The following is a 20,526-nucleotide window of genomic DNA, read 5'->3' on the forward strand; positions in this document are numbered from 1 at the left end:
TGTGTAGTTTACACTTGTTTCTACGTTTAACGACCTACTTCATCTTTTGGACATTCTGGTTTACTCTTACCTACTGGAGTGTAGAGACCAGAGAGTACATTACATACATTTTTGATCAAACTTGTTTAAACAGTTACACATCTTATACTTTTGTTTGTTATTTTGTTTTTTTTTCGAGACAGGGTTTTTCTGTGTAGCTCTGGTTCTCGTAGAGCTCACTCTGTAGGCCAACGGGAACTCACAGAGAATCGCCTGCTTCTGCCTCCCAATTACTGGGCTTAAAGGTGTTTGCCACCATCGCCAACATGTTATAATTTTGAACATAAAGTCGAAACAAGATTTACTTGTGCATTCTTATAATCAGGGGGAACGGACATTGGACAGAAGCTTAAGGCCAGTCTTTGCTACAGGTATACCTGAAGTTCTTTTCTGAACTGAATAGCTCCCAGTATGTCTAGAAATCTTGCAGTTTTCTGCCTGATTCCCAAGTTTGAAGTTACACATTTGTGCCACCACGTCCTACCTCAGAGTTCTTTATCTTGGCATGAAGACAAATGGTTATTGACATGCATTTAAAAAGGTATTTCTTACACCAGCAATTGCATGCTGATTTCCTCCCACCTGTATGAGCAGGGACTTTGGCTGACCTGTCTACAGTGTAGTGCCTGGAGTGATTATTTCACTTTTGGATTCTTCCATAGTGAGGTAGAAGCAGAGACTGGAGTTCTGTGTGATGGTCTTGGCCTTTTCGTAGTCCTTCAACAGTTCCAGCTTGCTCCAGATCTCCATTTGCTGGGGAGGTAGACCAGAACAAGCACAGAAGGAACAAGACTGAAGGAACTTCCTAGTGTCCTAGAAATCAGAGCTTGTTAACGGTTGAGAAATGTGACAGCGTGTAAAGAGTGTTTTCTTTGGCCACTTGGCCAGGACAGCAGCAGAACAGAGTTGTGGCCTGTTAGCTGAGAACTCCTTTTGATGTCTCTGAAATTGCTGTTATTTCCCATTTGTCTGAACCTTACCTTAAATGCGTTTAAGGCATGTGTATGCGTGGAGGGTAAGAGTAGGCAGAAAGAAATGTCAGTTAAGGGAACCTGATCCCTCTTATCCATGCTGTGTTCAGCGAGAAACTGCTCGTGTGAGTCATGTATAGTAGGCAAGCATTTTACCACACAGCTACAACTCCAGCCTGGATGCCTGCCTGCCCTCTTTACTTTTTTTTTTTTTTTTTAGCAGGATCTTTATTACCTCTGGCTGTCCTAGAACATGCTATATAGACCAGGCTGACCTAAAACTCTGAGCAATTCTCTGCCTCCAAGAGCTAAGATTCTAAAGGAATGTGCCCAGCCCTCAGCTTCCTTTGAATAAAATCAAACCAACTGTTAAATATGTTTGCAGACAAGCACTATGACTCACGGTTGTAATTCCAGTGCTCAGGAAGCTGAGACAGGAGGATCACTGAGAGTTAGAGACTAGCCTGGGTTACTAGACCTTGTCTCAAAACAACCGTACAGTCTGACTGTACCATACTCTTACCTCTGGTACCTTTGGGTTGGCTCAGGCCTAGACTCTTGCTATCCTCTTCACAGCCATGTAGTTTGTCTGCTTTGTGAAATTTCCAGGGTTTTTTGTTTTTGTATTTTTGCTGTTTGCAACAGTTTTGTTACATAGTGTAGGCTTGTCTTGACCCGTCAGCCATCCTTTTGTCTCAGCCTCCCCAGGGTTGGGATTACAGTGGGCACACCACTGTACCTGGCAGACTGTGCTTTTAGGTTAGTTCTGATGTCTAGTTATTTTGTAGTTAATTAAAATGGGAATTGGGGGCTTTGTTAAGAATTGAGACTATTAGAGCTAGACAGGAGAAAGTGGAAGGTTTCTTTTAGTTGTAGGAAGTGGAGATCCTTTTTAGATCCTAACATCTGGACTGTAAGAGAGATATTTAGACCTCTGAAATTAATACATATATTAGGTTTGGAGTTTTTTCAGGGTGAAAAAAATCTAACTGTACATGAAACATCCATGTCATGTCTGTAAACCAACACCATTTACTCAATAGTTCATTTTATTTCTTTTTGTACAGCCTTGCTCAAATTCTTTCTTTGAGGTCAAATGACTTGTGAATGAGTCTATGACTGTTGCTCATAAAAGTTGAAATTTTGTCATAAATTAGCTTCTATTTTCTTTGTTCAGATAGTGCTTTCCACTATTGGGCAAAGAAAAAGAGAAGTAAATACATAATAGGTTTCACATGACATTTTCATACATACACATAATGTATTTCAATAAACATATTCCCCTCTATCAGTTTCTCCACTCTTCCTCCCTCTTCCCAGCTAGCCCCTTACTTTCATGTTCTGTGTGTTCTTATGTGTCTGTGTCTATCTTCTGATAAGTTGCATGACCATGGTAGTGTTTGTAACCACATTTCACCACATCGCTGTTGGAATACGAAATCGTAGGGAGTGTGTGCGTGAGGCAGGTCAGTATGGTAGAGTGGGAAGAGTTTGGACAGGTGGGAGTTGCCTGGTCCTCTGCCAGGGATTTTGTGCTTGATAAGGGGTTAAGAGAGTCCAGCACCAGAGGGATTGATGCTTTGATAAACAGGCAGCCTTTGTGCCAAAGAGGAGGTTGGCTATGAACAGAAAGTTCACTGGTATTTACTAGCATTTATTTATTTATTTTATTATTATTAATTATGGGGGAATGTGGGGCACATAAGTACAGGTGTCCACAGAGGCCAGAAGTGTCAGATCCCCTGTGGCTGGGTCTTACGTGTAAACAACCACCAATAAACATAGGTATTGGGAACTGAACTCGGCAAGAGCAGAACATGTTCATAATCACAGAACCATATCTCTTGAGCCCTCCGATCTATCTGTTAGGAAGAGCAGAGAGGCTGGAGACAGGCTCCATCCTAACTACCTGGAATAGAGATCTCCGAGAAGGAACATTCCAGCTGTGACTTGGAAGTGCTTAGGCCAGTGTTGCTGCTGAGTAACCTTCAACATGGGCTGTAGTGTGAAGGAGTCATAAAAGTCAGTAGATGAATTTACTCTGTGAAAACATCATCAATTAACAAGTTTACAGAGACTGGAGGACAGCTAAGTTTCTCAGCACATTAGGCCATACTTTTTTTTTTTCATTTTTATGAGCCATTTTTTTTTTGTTACAGTTGACACTTGAACTTTAGGGGTTAATTATGGAAATTAGGCTAGAAATGAAATTCTCATATGTGCTTAGCATGTGTACGGCCCTGGGTTCTATCAGGCTCCTCCCCCGAAGACTACAGGCCCTTATGGTGGAGTTAAGCAGTTAGCACTTAGGAAAGCAGCTGCCCAGAGTGGTGAGACAAGGAGAGAGGAGATGTCACTCATGTCGCCAGAGAACTACATTGTAGTAGGCAGCTGCCATTAGACAGTCTTTCTTCCCTTGTGTCTTGTATAGTTTGAAATGGGCATTAAAGGGTGGGGGAGGGGAGCAGGGACTTCATTGTTTAGTGCCAACTTTTGAAAAGATTGCTTAGTGTTAGGAGCCAACTTGGGTAAAAATGAGTTACCATCTTGAAAACAATCATGGCATCCTGTTACTGCCTGAGGAAAGGATTAGGGGTGTTCCTGCACTGTTTTTCATCAGTGGCATCTTCACTGTGCTAAGAATTCTATTGTACAGTGCCTGAATCTGTTCCTAGTGATTTTCTAACCTAACCATACCAAAAGCAGCCCCCCCTCCATGCCACCCATCACCTGCACGCTCAGTCTTCGCCTCTCGCCTAAGCTTTTCCAACCTTGAGCTAGCTTTAGTCACCTCTTATGTATGCTTGTGTTTCAGTATGCACACATGCATGCAGGTGCCTGCAGAATCCAGGAGAGGGTTCAAATCCCCTGGGATTATATGCAGTTTGAACTACTCTGTGTGGGTGTTGAGAGCCTAATTTCTCTGCAAGATCCCCAAGAACTCTAAACTACTGAGCCATCTCTCCAGCCCCACCATCTTGGCAAACTCCAGTGGCCTTTATTATCACCTCTTGTCAACTTCTGTATCTTGGTCCTTATCATTGCTAAGAACAGTTTCACATCCAGAATCATAAATATCCTGTCCTTCCCAACTGTTACACCTTCTCTCAAACTCTCCCTTTATTGTACCCAAGACCATCAGTAATGTGATTGTCTCTGTGGCCTAGGTTGGCCTCTTTCACTGTGTAGGCCAGACTCGGAACTTTCTTACCTCAGCCTCTGGATGCTGACTTGACAGGTGTGAGCCACCATACTTACCCCACAGGCCTTCAGTCTTCTACTCCATCTTCCTTTCCTAGACTCTAAATTTATCACCCTCTTCTTCTGGTACACGTACCTGATAAACTTGAACCCTTGGACCACCTTACCTGTCTTTATGTGTGGAATTCTGGAATCAGCTGGAGAAAGCACGCGTGTAGGCTTTTACCATAGCTTATCAGTGGCTCCAGTACCGGCTGAATAAAAAAAAACTGTTTGGAGAGCTAAGGATGTAAAAGAGATTAATTGGTAGAGTGCTTGCCTAGCATGCATGGCCCCACCCCCCCCAAAAAGTTTTCTTTTTTTTTTTTTTTTTTTTTTTTTTAAATTTTCGAGACACGGTTTCTCAGCTTTTGGTTCCTGTCCTGGAACTAGCTCTTGTAGACCAGGCTGGCCTCGAATTCACAGAGATCCGCTTGCCTCTGCCTCCTGAGTGCTGGGATTAAAGGCGTGCGCCACCACCGCCCAGCTAAAAAGTTTTCTTTTTGTTTATTTAAACGGTCTCACTTAGCCCCAGCTCAGCTCAAACTCATTTTGTCATGGAGGATAATGTTGAACTCTGACCTTTCTCTCCATCTCCTACATAGTTGGATCACAGACCTGCATCGTGATATCAGTGTTTTCCTGCAAGTTCTTAACAAATTTGCTTAGACCCATTTTCTTAACAAAGTCCATGGCTTTCTGCATGAGGGAACTTGGAGGCTGGACATGGTGGCTTGTCTGGGCTACCTAGCCATACCCTTTCTAAAAGTAAAATCAAATGGAAATCTTCAGAATTCATCTCCACAAATACCAGCCGTTTCCGTTTCCCTTGTGAGCTGACAGTCCTTTGCTCTCAGGCTGTGCTACTCTCCTGGCACTGCCTGCTGTCCTGAGTCATTTCCCCGGCCCTAGCATTAGCAGTCACCTGTGTGCTGACCACTGTATGCTGGCTCTTTTCAGCCGGCTATGGTTTGGATGAGCTCCTGGCTCTGTGTCCTATTGGCACTTGCACTGAGCCTGCCTCCTCAGCTCAGCGTCGACATCTTCACTTGCTTCTTCTCAGCAGTTTCCCTTACTGTTTACCCCTAATTGCCCACAACTAAATTCTGTAAGTTTTCTGTTGTGTGATAACCACTGACCGAACGCAGCTTAAGGAGGAAAGGGTTTCTTTAGCTTACACTGAAACTTTACAGTTCATCAGGTCAGAGCAGGAACTCAAGAACTGAAGCAGAAGCCACGGATGAATGCTGTTTAACTCGCTTGCTTTCCGTAGCTTTCTCAACTTGCTTGTACCAGCCAGGACCACCTGCGCAGGGGGTGCCACTGCCCACAGTGACCTGCGCCCTCTCACATCAATCGTTAATCAAGAATATACCCCATAAGAATGGCTATAGGCCAGTCTCTTGGAGGCAGTAGAGGTACCATCTTTGACTCCTTCCCCAGTTCCCCTTGAATGACACCAAATTGGTAAGTTTACCTGAGAGCTATTTCTCAAATTATTCATATCTTTTCCTGTTGCCTTCATGAAGGCTCAAAATCTGACTCCCATAAGTATCCACTCCTTTACAAAGACTTCCTTATTTTTTCTGACATTATTATACAGCCTCATTGCCTGTTCAAACCTTTCTGAGATTTCCCAGGGCCTCGGTAGAATAGCTCCTCAACAAACATCTGAGCCTCAGGCCTCATTGCCCTACTCTCTTGCTCCATGAAGATAGTGTATACCCTTGTGTAAAGGCCCTCATCTCCTTCAGCTTTCTCTTGAAATGTGGTTTGGATGACGTCTCTCGGAAGCGTTCTTGGAAAGTACTTTTGTATCACTGTTCAAACTGTTGTCCTCATACTTAGAAGAACATGCTCAAAGTGTCTCTGCTTTTCCAAAGAAATGTGAATTCTTTTTTTTTTAACATGCATGGATGTTTAACCTGCATGTATGTGTGTGCACTGTATGTGTGCCTGTTGTCCACAGAAGTCAGAAGAGGGTGTTGAATCCCCTGGAACCGGAGTTATGGATGGTTGTGAGCCACCATCTGGGTGCTAGGAATCAATCCTAGTCCTCTGTCAGAACAGCCAGTGCTCTAAACCTCTGAGCCATCGCTCCACCCTGAAATACACATTAATTGAGGGCTGGGACAGATTGGAAAGAACCAACCTAATTCTGGACACAGTGGCCTGTTGGAACAAAGACAGTTGACTGGGTTGGGCCATCTAAGGCAGGTCTTATCTTTGTTTCTGTAGCTCTCCATGGTTCTGAGCACTTGTGCTGGTGATGAGATGGCAGCCTCCTTTGATGGGGTTTCAGGTGAAGAAAACAACTGGTTCTTTCAGGCTGAGTCTGGAAGGAACCAGCCCTTCTGAGAACATGGGATCTTCATTAGTAAGTCCTTATAGCCGTGCTTGTAAGCAAACAACGAAATACCTGAAAATTAGACAGAGCTCTAGAAGGTCATTTAAAACACTGAGAAATCACAAGGCAATGGTGGCACATGCCTTTAATCCTAGCACTCAGAAGGCAGAAGCAGATGGACCTCTGAGCTTGAGTCCAGCCAGGGCTCCATAGAGAAACCCTGTCTCAAAAAGAAAAACAAAAGCAACAAACACACTGAGAAATCATGGGTCAGTTGGGTACTTGGCTTGGTTGGCAGAAACTGGTCTAGCATGCTCAGAGTCCTGGGTTCCATAGCCAGTACTCCCTAAACCAGTGTGGTGTACCACAGGGAGGAGGGGAAGCTCAAGGTTATCCTCTAGCTACTTAGAGTTGGAAGCTATCCTGGGATATGTGAGCCTTTGTCCCTAAGCAAACAGGACTAGAAAGATGGTTCACAGGTGAGTACTTGCTGCTCTTGCAGAGGATAGAGTCAGTTCACAATGCCCACATCATGGCTCACAACCACCTGTAACTCAGTAACAGGGATCTGATGTCCTCTTCTGGCCTCCACAGCTCCTGCATGCCTGGTGTACATTCATACACTCAGGCACACACATAGACATGAAAAAAGTATTAATAATTAGAAATCTCTAGTGTCGTTACTTTGCCCTCAAACTACATGTAAGTGATGTCTATTTGTGTTTATTTTCTGAAAGGCGTATTCCAAGGAGAGAGTCAGTCCTAAGGGAATCCTAGAAGTAGGCAGTGCTTTGGGAGAGAATTGGGCAAAGCTGGCACAGTCTTTCTTTCAGCCCTCCCAAACCAAACACTCTTAGAAATAAAGCCTGTCACAGTTACCACCAGGAAGGAGCCCATTTCCTGTGATAAAAGTGTGGTAAGGAATTCCTAGGAATGAAGTATGGGGTCTCACATGTCCAAAGCAAGTCCTGCCCCACCCCCAGACAGTTACATTCTAAAGTGCATAATGTTTTGTTCAAACAAAAACCTGTGTGTAGGGGGCGTGGGGGGCAGGCACGCGTGTGCCATAGTGTGTATGTGGAGGTCAGAGGACAGCCTCAGCTATTGGTCTGTGACGTCTGAGACAGGATGTCTTTGCTGTTCAGCTGCTGCACACACCTCGCTAACTCGCCCCAAAATTTCCTATCTCACTGTAGGAACTCTGCGATTCCTAACACATGCCACCACACCCATGTTTACATGATATGCTGGTAGGCTTGCGGGGGGCAGTGATAGAAGAAAGCAAACTAAACAAGCCATGAGTAACAAGCCAGTAGCCTCTGCCTCATTTCCTGCCTCCAGGATCCTGCTCTTAGTTCCTTCCCTTCATGGTGGACTGTAAGCTGTCAGTTTAAGTAAATCCTTTCCTTCCCAAGTTGTTTTCAGTCATGGTGTTCATCAAAGCAAACTAGGACACATGAGTTCTGGGAACTCATACTCGGATCCTCGGAGCCCAGACCCCGGATACCTTAACTGAGGGGTTAGCGGGTCCCAGGCAGACAGAAGTGCCCGTAGGTTCACTCACATCTCTTAACTGAGGGGTTAGTGGGTCCCAAGCAGACAGAGTGTCCATAGGTTCACTCATGTCTCTTAACTGAGTGGTTAGCGGGTCCCAAGCAGACAGAAGTGCCCGTAGGTTCACTCACATCTCTTCTAACTGTTCCGTGGTCATTTTTCTTGAGTTCTGCTCATTTCAACCTTTTCTTCAAGTTCCTACTGGAATCATTCTAGATTCCACTTGGAGTCGATAGCTGTCCAGCAGCGCGACCCTGCTGCCAGGACACTGTGCAATCATGCTTTTTAGTGTGCAGTACTGCAGGCTGGGGCTGGGGGCTCAGTGAGAGAGACCGCATGCTTAGTGGCGTGGCTGTGGCCCCAGAGCCATCCTCAGCCTGGGAGGGAAAGATAAAGCTACAGTTCGCAGATGAGCCACTGCTTGCGTTCACATGTGTGTAATTTTAAGTCATGTTTCCCTACCGCTTATTAGAACAGTTGTTTTTAGAATCCAGATTTAGGAACTTGAATGTGCCATAGTTAACATGTAAACCTTCATGCCAGGGACTACTGTAATGTGGAAGGAAGGTCGTGGTTGTTACCAGTTTAGTGCAGCTAACTGTAATTCTTGCCATTCTTGGAAGAACTGTTCCAAGTACATTCATTAATGTACAACCCTAAGTCATTAGTACTGTCCACTCTACTGTATGGCTTAGGAATATTCAAAAGTGCCATCAGTAGGTGGATTAAGGGATGTTTTCTGTCTCTAAACAGTATAAACTTGGGGCATATGTTAGTACGTTTGTGACAGGTCTTATGTTGCCCAGGCTGGCTTCAAATTTGATATGTAGTGGAGGATGTCCTTGAATGAGTCCACCTACTTCTGCCTCCTGAGCGCTGGGATTCCGGGGGTCTCTCCACCATGGGTAAGCCACCCCACTCCACCACCTGCTCACCCCTGTAGTGTTGAACCTTCCAATGTGCACGCCCGAAGTATGTGAGCCAAGTGGCTGTGGACCTCTAAAATCCTCCTACACGGTGTTTCCTGAAGACAAATGGCTTCATAGTAGATGCTTCATTCCTGCTGCACATCCCCTTGATGCAGTTGGCCATCCCTCTTCACATGGCTTGGGTTTTTTCTTTTCGGGTAGTAGGTAGAAGTCATTGTGGGTGTTTTCTTTTGCAGTGCTGAGGTTGAAGTCAGAGCCTTGATTCTAGGCCCTGAAGCACATCCCTAACCCAAGAGTAGAAAAACTTCTGACCCCTTGATAGGCAAGAGAATGTACTTAGTGTCATTTTAAAATGGTTAAGGCAATCAGTTTTGTTATATATATTATGCCCCAGTAAAATTTGTTTGTTTTGTTTTTCTTTTTGTGTTCCGAGATAGGGTTTCTCTGTAGCTTTGGAGCCTGTCCTGAAACTCTCTCTGTAGATCAGGCTAGCATCTAACTCACAGAGATCTGCTTGTATCTGCCTCCCAAGTATTGGGATTAAAGGCATGCACCACCTCCACCTGGCTTGCTAAGTAATTGTGTGTGTGTGTGTGCAGGTGTGTGTGTACCATGTGCATGCAAGAGGCCAGAGATCATTAGGTGTTCTCTATCATTTCTCTAGTCCCTTGAGACAGGGTCTTTTCTGAACTTGGAACTGTTTTTTGGCTACAGTGGTGGTCAGCAAACACTCTTGCCTCTGAGCCATCTCCCTAGCCCCTTACTATGTTAACTTTTTAAGTGCATATTCGGTTTACGCTATACTAATGAACATAAAAGCCAAACCTAAACCCTGGTTCACAGAGGCAAACTTTTTCCAACGTGCTTCTCAACTCTTTTAGTATACTGTTTCCCAATCCAGTCAGGGAATGTCCCACATGTCTGCTTAGTCATACTGTTCTAGTTATTAGAGTTAGCTCTAAAAGCTAGGGGTCCATAATTCCATGGATTCCACATGAATAAACTACAAAATTCGCAGGAATAGACACCAGCCACACAGAGTAATTCTTTTGATCCTTGCCCCGGTTCCCACAGGAGTATTTGACGGCTGTCGGTGGCCGCTAGTCAGGAGGGCTGCTGCAAGGCACTGCCCCACCATCGTGAGTTCCTGTGATCACACCATCGGCCTCTCTGCACTGTATTGTAAGAGAATTCTCCATCTGTTTTCCCAGTGGCCTGTACCAACCACCAGAACAGTTCTTTCAGTGACTGCTGCCTGATGAACTGAGGGGCTGCTGTTCCTGTGCTTCTCTGTCCTGGAATGTCACAGCTCTGCTCACCTCCAGGGAGCTTTTTGCCCCCACTTTCCTATAAGTAAAGCCTCCCCTGAAACACAGCCCCTCTGCCAGGTGTTTTCATTCACCGTGTATTGCCCACCAAAGCCTTCTGGACATTCAAGCCTTCGCCTTCCTCGGCCTTCTAGTGTAACAGGAGCCTCCCTTTGGAGCCACCTAGTTCCCTGACCTTCACGTTGGGTATTCCAGACAGCTTCAGGCTTTGAACTGGACTTTGTATGAGATAACACCTCCACTCCCTCCTGTCTCTGTTTCTGTGCTATGAGAGCATGGAGAAAGCCAGGAGAGAGAATAAAGAGTGAAACCTGACTGCCAGACTCCTGCAGAGGTAGCTGAGTGAAAAGAGCATCTCAGCTGTGACATCCGTGACTCAGAGCAGAGGAACCAGAAGCCAGGTGGACAGAGGAAACCAAGCCCCTCCTCTGCCTGTGACTGTTCTGCCCACTCTATGGCCCCTCTCCGACTCCACTCCTTTGTTTCTCCTTGTGCATTCTGCCTCCCTGCTACTGCTCCTGCCCCCAGCTGGTTGTCTCCTCTCCTGTCCCTCCTGTGTCTCTCACTCTTCCCACCCTGCTTCACTTCCTTCTCATAGCAGAGAGCATTAATGTATAGATTTCACACTCGTCCTATTTTTCAGCGGTGGCTTCATGTGTTATTAATAGAGCCAATAGATGAGCCTTCCCCTCCCCTTCCTCCTAAGAATATTTCATCATACTTTTTTTTTTTTTTGCTTCATGGCTTTTAATTGATTTTTCTTCCCCTGGATCCTCAGGCTTCTGTAGAAAAACTCCTTGTTCTCTGAAGCAGGGAATTTGGAGCTCTGCACAGCACCCCAACAGTCCTCAGCGGTGTCACCTGTCCTGCCTGCACCCCAACAGTCCTCAGCGGGTGTCACCTGTCCTGCCTGCACCCCAACAGTCCTCAGCGGTGTCACCTGTCCTGCCTGCACCCCAACAGTCCTCAGCGGTGTCACCTGTCCTGCCTGCACCCCAACAGTCCTCAGCGGGTGTCACCTGTCCTGCCTGCACCCCAACAGTCCTCAGCGGTGTCACCTGTCCTGCCTGCACCCCAACAGTCCTCAGCGGTGTCACCTGTCCTGCCTGCACCCCAACAGTCCTCAGCGGGTGTCACCTGTCCTGCCTGCACCCCAACAGTCCTCAGCGGGTGTCACCTGTCCTGCCTGCACCCCAACAGTCCTCAGCGGGTGTCACCTGTCCTGCCTGCACCCCAACAGTCCTCAGCGGGTGTCACCTGTCCTGCCTGCACCCCAACAGTCCTCAGCGGGTGTCACCTGTCCTGCCTGCACCCCAACAGTCCTCAGCGGGTGTCACCTGTCCTGCCTGCAATCCCTCCAACAGTCCTCAGCGGGTGTCACCTGTCCTGCCTGCAATCCCTCCCCCCCACCACACCACTGCACAGCACCCCAACAGTCCTCAGCGGGTGTCACCTGTCCTGCCTGCACCCCAACAGTCCTCAGCGGGTGTCACCTGTCCTGCCTGCAATCCCTCCCCCCCACCACACCACTGCACAGCACCCCAACAGTCCTCAGCGGGTGTCACCTGTCCTGCCTGCACCCCAACAGTCCTCAGCGGGTGTCACCTGTCCTGCCTGCAATCCCTCCCCCCCACCACACCACTGCACAGCACCCCAACAGTCCTCAGCGGGTGTCACCTGTCCTGCCTGCACCCCAACAGTCCTCAGCGGGTGTCACCTGTCCTGCCTGCACCCCAACAGTCCTCAGCGGGTGTCACCTGTCCTGCCTGCACCCCAACAGTCCTCAGCGGGTGTCACCTGTCCTGCCTGCACCCCAACAGTCCTCAGCGGGTGTCACCTGTCCTGCCTGCACCCCAACAGTCCTCAGCGGGTGTCACCTGTCCTGCCTGCAATCCCTCCCCCCCACCACACCACTGCACAGCACCCCAACAGTCCTCAGCGGGTGTCACCTGTCCTGCCTGCACCCCAACAGTCCTCAGCGGGTGTCACCTGTCCTGCCTGCAATCCCTCCCCCCCACCACACCACTGCACAGCACCCCAACAGTCCTCAGCGGGTGTCACCTGTCCTGCCTGCACCCCAACAGTCCTCAGCGGGTGTCACCTGTCCTGCCTGCACCCCAACAGTCCTCAGCGGGTGTCACCTGTCCTGCCTGCACCCCAACAGTCCTCAGCGGGTGTCACCTGTCCTGCCTGCAATCCCTCCCCCCCACCACACCACTGCACAGCACCCCAACAGTCCTCAGCGGGTGTCACCTGTCCTGCCTGCAATCCCTCCCCCCCACCACACCACTGCACAGCACCCCAACAGTCCTCAGCGGGTGTCACCTGTCCTGCCTGCACCCCAACAGTCCTCAGCGGGTGTCACCTGTCCTGCCTGCACCCCAACAGTCCTCAGCGGGTGTCACCTGTCCTGCCTGCAATCCCTCCCCCCCACCACACCACTGCACAGCACCCCAACAGTCCTCAGCGGGTGTCACCTGTCCTGCCTGCACCCCAACAGTCCTCAGCGGGTGTCACCTGTCCTGCCTGCAATCCCTCCCCCCCACCACACCACTGCACAGCACCCCAACAGTCCTCAGCGGGTGTCACCTGTCCTGCCTGCAATCCCTCCCCCCCACCACACCACTGCACAGCACCCCAACAGTCCTCAGCGGGTGTCACCTGTCCTGCCTGCACCCCAACAGTCCTCAGCGGGTGTCACCTGTCCTGCCTGCAATCCCTCCCCCCCACCACACCACTGCACAGCACCCCAACAGTCCTCAGCGGGTGTCACCTGTCCTGCCTGCAATCCCTCCCCCCCACCACACCACTGCACAGCACCCCAACAGTCCTCAGCGGGTGTCACCTGTCCTGCCTGCACCCCAACAGTCCTCAGCGGGTGTCACCTGTCCTGCCTGCACCCCAACAGTCCTCAGCGGTGTCACCTGTCCTGCCTGCACCCCAACAGTCCTCAGCGGGTGTCACCTGTCCTGCCTGCACCCCAACAGTCCTCAGCGGGTGTCACCTGTCCTGCCTGCACCCCAACAGTCCTCAGCGGGATGTCACCTGTCCTGCCTGCACCCCAACAGTCCTCAGCGGGTGTCACCTGTCCTGCCTGCAATCCCTCCCCCCCACCACACCACTGCACAGCACCCCAACAGTCCTCAGCGTGGTGTCACCTGTCTTGCCTGCACCCCAACAGTCTTCAGCGGGATGTCACCTGTCCTGCCTGCACCCCAACAGTCCTCAGCTGGATGTCACCTGTCTTGCCTGCACCCCAACAGTCTTCAGCGGGATGTCACCTGTCCTGCCTGCACCCCAACAGTCTTCAGCGGGATGTCACCTGTCCTGCCTGCAGTCCCTTCCCCCACCCACTACACCACCCAGAAACCTAGGCATGGACCTTTGCCTACCGTGTGAAGGAGTCTCATGAAGTCCTTTCCTCTCCCCTTAAAGCTGGACCTAAGTCCCCTTCTTTGCCACATATCTTTCAGGGTGCAGACACTGGCAGAATGACACTTTCTAGGTCTCCTCGGCCCCTGGGTTCCCTATGAACTGGATTCTGTCCAACATGCTGAGCTTTAGAGGCTAACACTGGGCATCCACAACCTTGCTGGCATGTTTTTTAGATCACACACTCACGGGTTCCTGGGCCATTCCTAACTAGGGCTTAATGCCCTGCAGCCACGCCCTCCCCAAGCTCCCTCCTAGCTGTCAGTCACTCTGCTCCCTCACTTCCTTAGAGTCAGGATAGTCCTCTCTGGAACACAGAAAACATCTTCCATTCCAGTACTGGGCAGCACCAGCTCCCAGTCCCTGCTTCCCCATTCTCCCCATTTCCTCCGAGTTTTGTTCCCTACTTAAGCCAGGGGCTGCTGCCCAGAGCTGCCCTCTTACTGATAAGTGACAGCCTGAGATCCTGGGAAGGCATGCCCAGCTGCCAGCAGCATATGGACGCTGAGCCAGGTACACAGCTGCCGTAGGGGGCCTCTGTCTTTTCAACTAGCTTGCATTGCAGCAGGCCCCACCATTTCCTGCTTTAAAATGAGCCTGTTATACTGAGGGGTCTTTAAGATGGCAAGTCCTCTGTGTTCATCTAAGTTGCTACATAGTTTTGCAAGGTTCTGCAAACAGCAGGATTCCATTCAGGAAGTCCTCAGCAGGGCGGGGCCTGGGTTACTGTGTCACTCACTGTCCTGGTGGCAGATTTATAGGCTTTCACTGTGGGGAAAGGCTCAGCTCTGCCTCCTCTGGGGCTGGAAGGTCGGCTCTCTGCTGGTTGTGAAAGCAGTGGGGGCTGCTGTGATGTGGCCTAGCTGTCCCGGAAGCTGGGAGTGAGGTCCGCCCCCGAGAGGTCAGAGGGGCAGATACGATAACCAGGCAGTTCTTATTGTCAGCTCTCCTGTGTCTGTCTTTAAAATGACCAGCCATTAGGTTGGTGATAAAGATGGGGAGTTAACTGGTACAAAGACCAGATGGTGAAAAGGAAATTGACACTACAAGGCAGAGGACAGCCCAGCAGCCCGGGCTTGCAGGGCTTCCGGACTTTTCCATCTGCCTGTGACCAGAAATGCAACAGAAGACTTGGGTTGAGGCAGGAGACTTAGGCAGGGTGTCGGAGCCCTGACCATGCTAAGGAAAAGGCAAGGTGAATCGCTTGGCTTCCCAGGGTCTGAGTCCCTCTGCTGTCATGTTCTTGGCTTCCTTCCCCACCTGCCTCTTGAGCACTACACAGGTCGGAAGCTGGAAAGAAGGGCTGGGAACCTGCCTCAGCCTCCAGTGGCAGGTGAACGCAGAGGAGCTTGGCTGGGACTTGGCCTTGTAATTATGGTGGCAAGGACCCGGGATGCTGGTAGCAGAGCTCAGCCCTAGTCCAAAAGTCTTAGAACCAGAAAAGCTCTGCTGTAACTCAGTTCATGGTGAAAGACCTAGGAACTCGGGACGGCTGGGGTTTGCCTGTGTCTAGATTACGAGGCCAGCAAGCCTAAATCCTGACGTCACAGCCGCAGAATGAAAACCTGTCCTCCGCTAGGAGCTCTGATTGCTGAGCCTGCCTCAGAGGGCAGGGCTGCCCTGGAGACACAGACACACCCAGAACAGAGCTCCACCAGCTTTCCAGGGATTTCTTTTTTTTTTTTTTTTTTTTGCAGGGTGAGGTTGAATGTTTATTCAGGGGGTTATGGAGGAGGAAGGGTGAAGGGGGGGACAGAGAGAGGGAGAGAGAGAGAGAGAGAGAGAGAGAAGAGGAGAAAGAAACAGAGAAGGGGGGGGAAGCAGAGAAGTGGGGAGAGAGGCAGAAGCGAAGCTGCCTCTCTGAGAGGAAGATGGAAAAGAGCCTTTCCAGGGATTTCTAATCCATCAAGCCGTACTGACTGACAAGTCTCAATGCCTGGCTTTGGGCATTTGAGCCAGCAAGTAAACAGATGTGGTTGTCGAGGGGAGTGTGAGAAGAAAGCTAGGTAGCTGAGATAAATAAAATCCCCTGGCTCCAGAACATTTTTAGGAAGCACAAGGAAGGATAGAGGAGGAGATCTGGCCTGCAACAGGAGACAACTAAATCCTGCTGTCTCTGGTGCTCACTCCACTGACCTTAGGTTTGAACTATGGTGCCTGTGAAAAAGCCCCAGAACGTCTCTGACCCGTGTGTTTTCTGCTGGTTCCCATGCGGGCTTTACTTGTAACCTGTAGAAGGATCCAGGAGCTCCTAGGTGTGCTTGAGCAAGGCAGGGGGCAAGGCTCACTAGCTTGCTTCTGTGAGGATCCTTTAAGCACCTAAAGGACAGGGCCACCTCTAATCTGTGTCTTGCCAGAGCCTAGTAAAGCTCAGAGATGGCAGCTAAAGGGACAGACTCATGGGGAAACCAGGTCCCAGCCCAGCAGGTTTAGCGAGGGGGTAAATATCTCTCACTGGACAGAAAAAAAAAAGCCAAATTTAAACCACCCAGAATCTGTCAATGTATGACGCCATCCTCCTCCACTCTTAACAATGCATATGAAACCAGAGCTTGTGTACATGCATGGAGGTGCTGGAGAAGGCCAGAGTGGGCGGCAAATCCCCTGGGGCTGGAGTTAAAGGTGGTTGGCGGCTGGTAACCATAGGTGCCGGGAGCCAAGCTGGGGGCTTTCTGAAACAGCAGTATATGTCTCGCTCAGCCATAGCCCACAGGCCCAGCAAGATGTTCTTGATCCTCCTGCCTCCACCTCCCAAATTGGTCGTGCACCTCCCTCATCAGGGTGGAGGAGGGGGAGGTTTTGGTTGGGGAGTGGCATTAATTGGGCCTCTCTGGAAAGCTACTTTTCAGATAACAGTGGAGCAGACTGTCCTTGTTGGGGCTTGGGTTTTCACTCCTAACTTGTCTAGTTTTTGAAGAGTGCATCAATTCTACCTGCTCTGCCTGCGATCTTCATGGCTACCAGGGAACAGAGGTCTGGTTGTTCCTGGACCCACTACCAGCTAAATGCTCATGTGGTCTTGAATAGGTCATTTGACCTCTCTGTGCCCCCAACTTCAACTCTGCCCCTCAGAGCAGCCACAGCAGCCCAGTGTGGACAGAGATGTTGTCCTCAGCCTCCACCACTGGACACTATGCATGCGGCAGCCTCCAAAACAGGAGAAACAATCCCAGACCAGAGTGTGGCCCTGTAGAGTACCAGGCCAGCCCTGGAAGCACCAGTATAGGAGACAGGCAATCTGTGTTCACTGTGATGCACAGGCCTCAGGTACACACAGGAGCCTGCAGACAGGGAAGTGGGAGAGGGTGCAGCTGACAGTCAGGGGCCCAGCTATGAAGTGAATGGGCATGTTGCTTTCCAAAGAGCATTTCCAGGTCCCTCCCTGGAATGAGCCTCTGCGGACACCAAAATAATGGAGGGTGTAGAACACAGAAGCAAGCTGCCTGGTGAAGGCAGACAAGAAGGGAAGCAGGAGTCACCATGTGTGGGAGGGGCAGAAGCCTGCTGGAGAGAGGACATGATGGGTGAACCGAGTAGCCCAGGGGACAGCCCCAGGTCAGCTTGGATGATCAACCCCTGGAGCGCCTAGCGTGGCAGAGAGACCTGCAGCACAAAGCCAGGAAGTGGGTGGCAGGCATCTTCTGCCCACATGGGTGCTGGGAGAGCACAGCAGAGTCAGCTTCCTGAAGAGGGTTCTGAGCAGGGCACCTTGATACTCCCTGCCTGGGTGAGTGGGAAAGATCAGATGGGAGTGGAGGGCATGAGGGGAAGGATGAGTGAGGCTGCCAGGGGCCTGAAGTCGAAGGCAGAGTGAGAACTGAGCTCTGGCAACCTAGCTGGGGCGCCCTACGGGGGCATAGGAAGCTTTGGTGCCCCATGGAGAATGGTTGAAAGGGAATATAGGTCCCTCAAACCTGGCCATGGGATTCTTGCCTAGTGACTTCCTTAGTGGCTTGGGAAGAAGGCAGATTAGGCTAGAACTGATTAACAGCTCCCTCGAAAGAAACCAACGGTGAGTGGACATTTTCCCAACACCCTCTCTACTCAACAGAGGACCCTTTACAGGGACCCATGACCAATGCTTCCCTAAAGCCTCAGTAACTGATAGCTTTATTATTTTTAAATGTGTGTGCATTTAAATGCAGATGGTTGTGAGCCACCTGATGTGGGTGCTGGAAATGGAACTTATGTCTTCTGGAAGAGCAGCAAATTCACTTAAACCCCAGTCATGTCTCTGGTTCCACTGATACCATTGTTGACATGGGTGGGCCCAATCATGCCCTTTCACCCTGTTTCTCTTTCTGTTCTGGACATCAGGAAGCTCTGTGTCAGTGTCAAGTTCCTCTTCCTCCCATCTTGGGCATTTGAACAGGAAATGATCTTTGCAGTCTTGAATACTTGCCCCACCCCTCGCATTTCTTGCACTTGAACTCAGACATATTAGGCAAGTGCTCTGCCATTGAGGTACACGTCCAACCTCTTGTCTATGGTCATTTTAATCATAGGCTACTTCTAATACTTCTTGGGATAAGACAGAACAGTCTTATTTTTGTTTGTTTGTTTGTTTTTGAGACACGGGCTTACCATGTAGACCAGACCGGCCTCACAGAGGTCTATCTGCTTCTGCTTCCTGAGTACTAGATTAAAAGCATGAGCCACACACCCTGCTAGATATATTATTTCCTTAAAAGTCATATGTATTAAGTTGGTGCACAAAGATTGAGGTTTTAGTCAGTGACTTCTAAACCATTATAGCTTGGCATGAACATGTCTTTTAACCAAAAAAGAAACCATCAAATTCAGGATGCTTTTGCCAACAAGAAGTATGTTTATTTAATCCCGGTAGCATGAGAATCCTTGCTTGGGCATTTGAAGGACTCTTGGAGAGCAGCGTCTGCACCCTCCTGGTGGTGAAAGTGAGCAGCATTTCCTGAAATGCTTGAAGAAGTGGTTGTCAGTTGCTGAAAGGTCAGGTGACGGTGGGTGAGGCAAACTCCAGGGTCCAACGTGTCCAACTTTTGAAACTTGGGTTGTACAGTGTGCAGTCAGATATTGTCATGGAGAACTGGGTCCTATAGTGGTATGTTATTTGTGTTTTAATAAATAAAGCTTGCCTGAAGATCAGAGAGCAAAGTAGCCAGCCATATAGGTCAGGGAGTGATGGCACACACCTTTCATCCCAGGGTTTGGGAGGCAGAGGCAGACCGATCTCTGTGAGTTCAAGACCACCCCGGGCTACACAAAATCAATCCAGAAACAGATCTAGGTGTTGGTGGTTCACATTTTAATCCCAGTGTTTAGGAGTTACACTTTTAACCCCAGCACTAGGGAGGTGGAGACAGGAGTGATATGGCTGGGTGAAGAGAGGAACATAAAAGGAAATAAACAGGAACTCAGTGGTGTGGAATCTGAGGATTCATGGAGACAGGATCTTGCCCTTTTGGTCCGAAGATTTGGTAGAGGTAAAAGGTCTCCCTAGTGGCTTGACTGCTTTGCTTTTCTGATCTTCAGCATGAACCCACAATATCTGTCTCTGGGTTTGTATTATTCATGCTACAAGGTCCTTTCTGTTGACCAATGCCAGCCGTGGGCACTGCAGTTTTGGGTGTGTCCCACGGGTTTTGCTGAGTATACTTCTCAGATGTGTGTGCTTCACCAGGACTCAGAAAGCCCAGACACCAGTGACCACGGTAAATTTTGGTGAGACTTTGGCTGTGGGAAGTGCTATGGGGCATCTTCTCTCCCAGCCACTGACGTGGCATCACTGGTTGTCACACACAATGCACTTTTCATGGCACATCACAACCCAGGAGACCTGGTGCGTTGTGCGGAACAAGAGGACGACAATACAAAATGGGGGTTTTTAAAATTTTGGTCAGTTCAAGAGGCACCACTTAGTGGCGTTTTCACCTTTCCAATTTGCTCCAAATGCCAAATGGCCACTGGATGGTCTGTGTTGGGTTACTGGCACCTTTCCCTTAGTGCTAAGGGAACCTGCTTCGGGGACTGCCCTCAGTTGCGTCAGCTGATGGGCAGCCACTGAGGCCTTGTCTCAGGGCTCTGGCTGTGCGGCTCTTGCACAGCTTCACAGCCATCACGGCCATGTTCACTAGAGGTCCCAGGCCAGATGCTTCGATGCTGGGAGGGGCCTGTGGTTCCCAGGCCAGAGGCCGTGGCACTGCAAGCTGTTGCTGCTTTACAACCCATGTTGAATTCAGGTAAGAAAGTTACTATGATTTGCTTTTGTCTAACATTGTCATGGTATAAAATAATAAAATAAGGAGCACATGTAAATCATTAGGAAGGAATTAAAGCATGAAATAAACATTATATGAGTGGCACATAACCATATTTATTAAGGATGTATTATTATTGGTGCTGTGGAATGATCCTGTACACTGTGTGAATATATGTCGCTATGATTGGTTTAATAAACAAGCTGACTGGCCAATAGCTGAACAGGATAAAGTTAGGTGGGAAAGCCAAACTGAAAATGATGGGTTGAGGAAGGGCAGAGTCAGGAGTCTCCAGCAAACCGGAGAATGAGTTGGACACACAAAATGGGAAAGAGGTAAAAACCACGAACCTCAGAGTAGCACATGGATTAATAGAAATGGGTTAAATTGGTTTTTTTTTTGGGGGGGGGTGTTTGTTGTTGTTTTGTTTTGTTTTCCTGTGTGTGTGTG

The sequence above is a fragment of the Microtus oregoni genome, unplaced genomic scaffold (genome assembly GCF_018167655.1).
Source record: "Microtus oregoni isolate MIOR12 unplaced genomic scaffold, Mior012 000043F_ref0000047, whole genome shotgun sequence".
Classification (NCBI taxonomy): Eukaryota; Metazoa; Chordata; class Mammalia; order Rodentia; family Cricetidae; genus Microtus; species Microtus oregoni.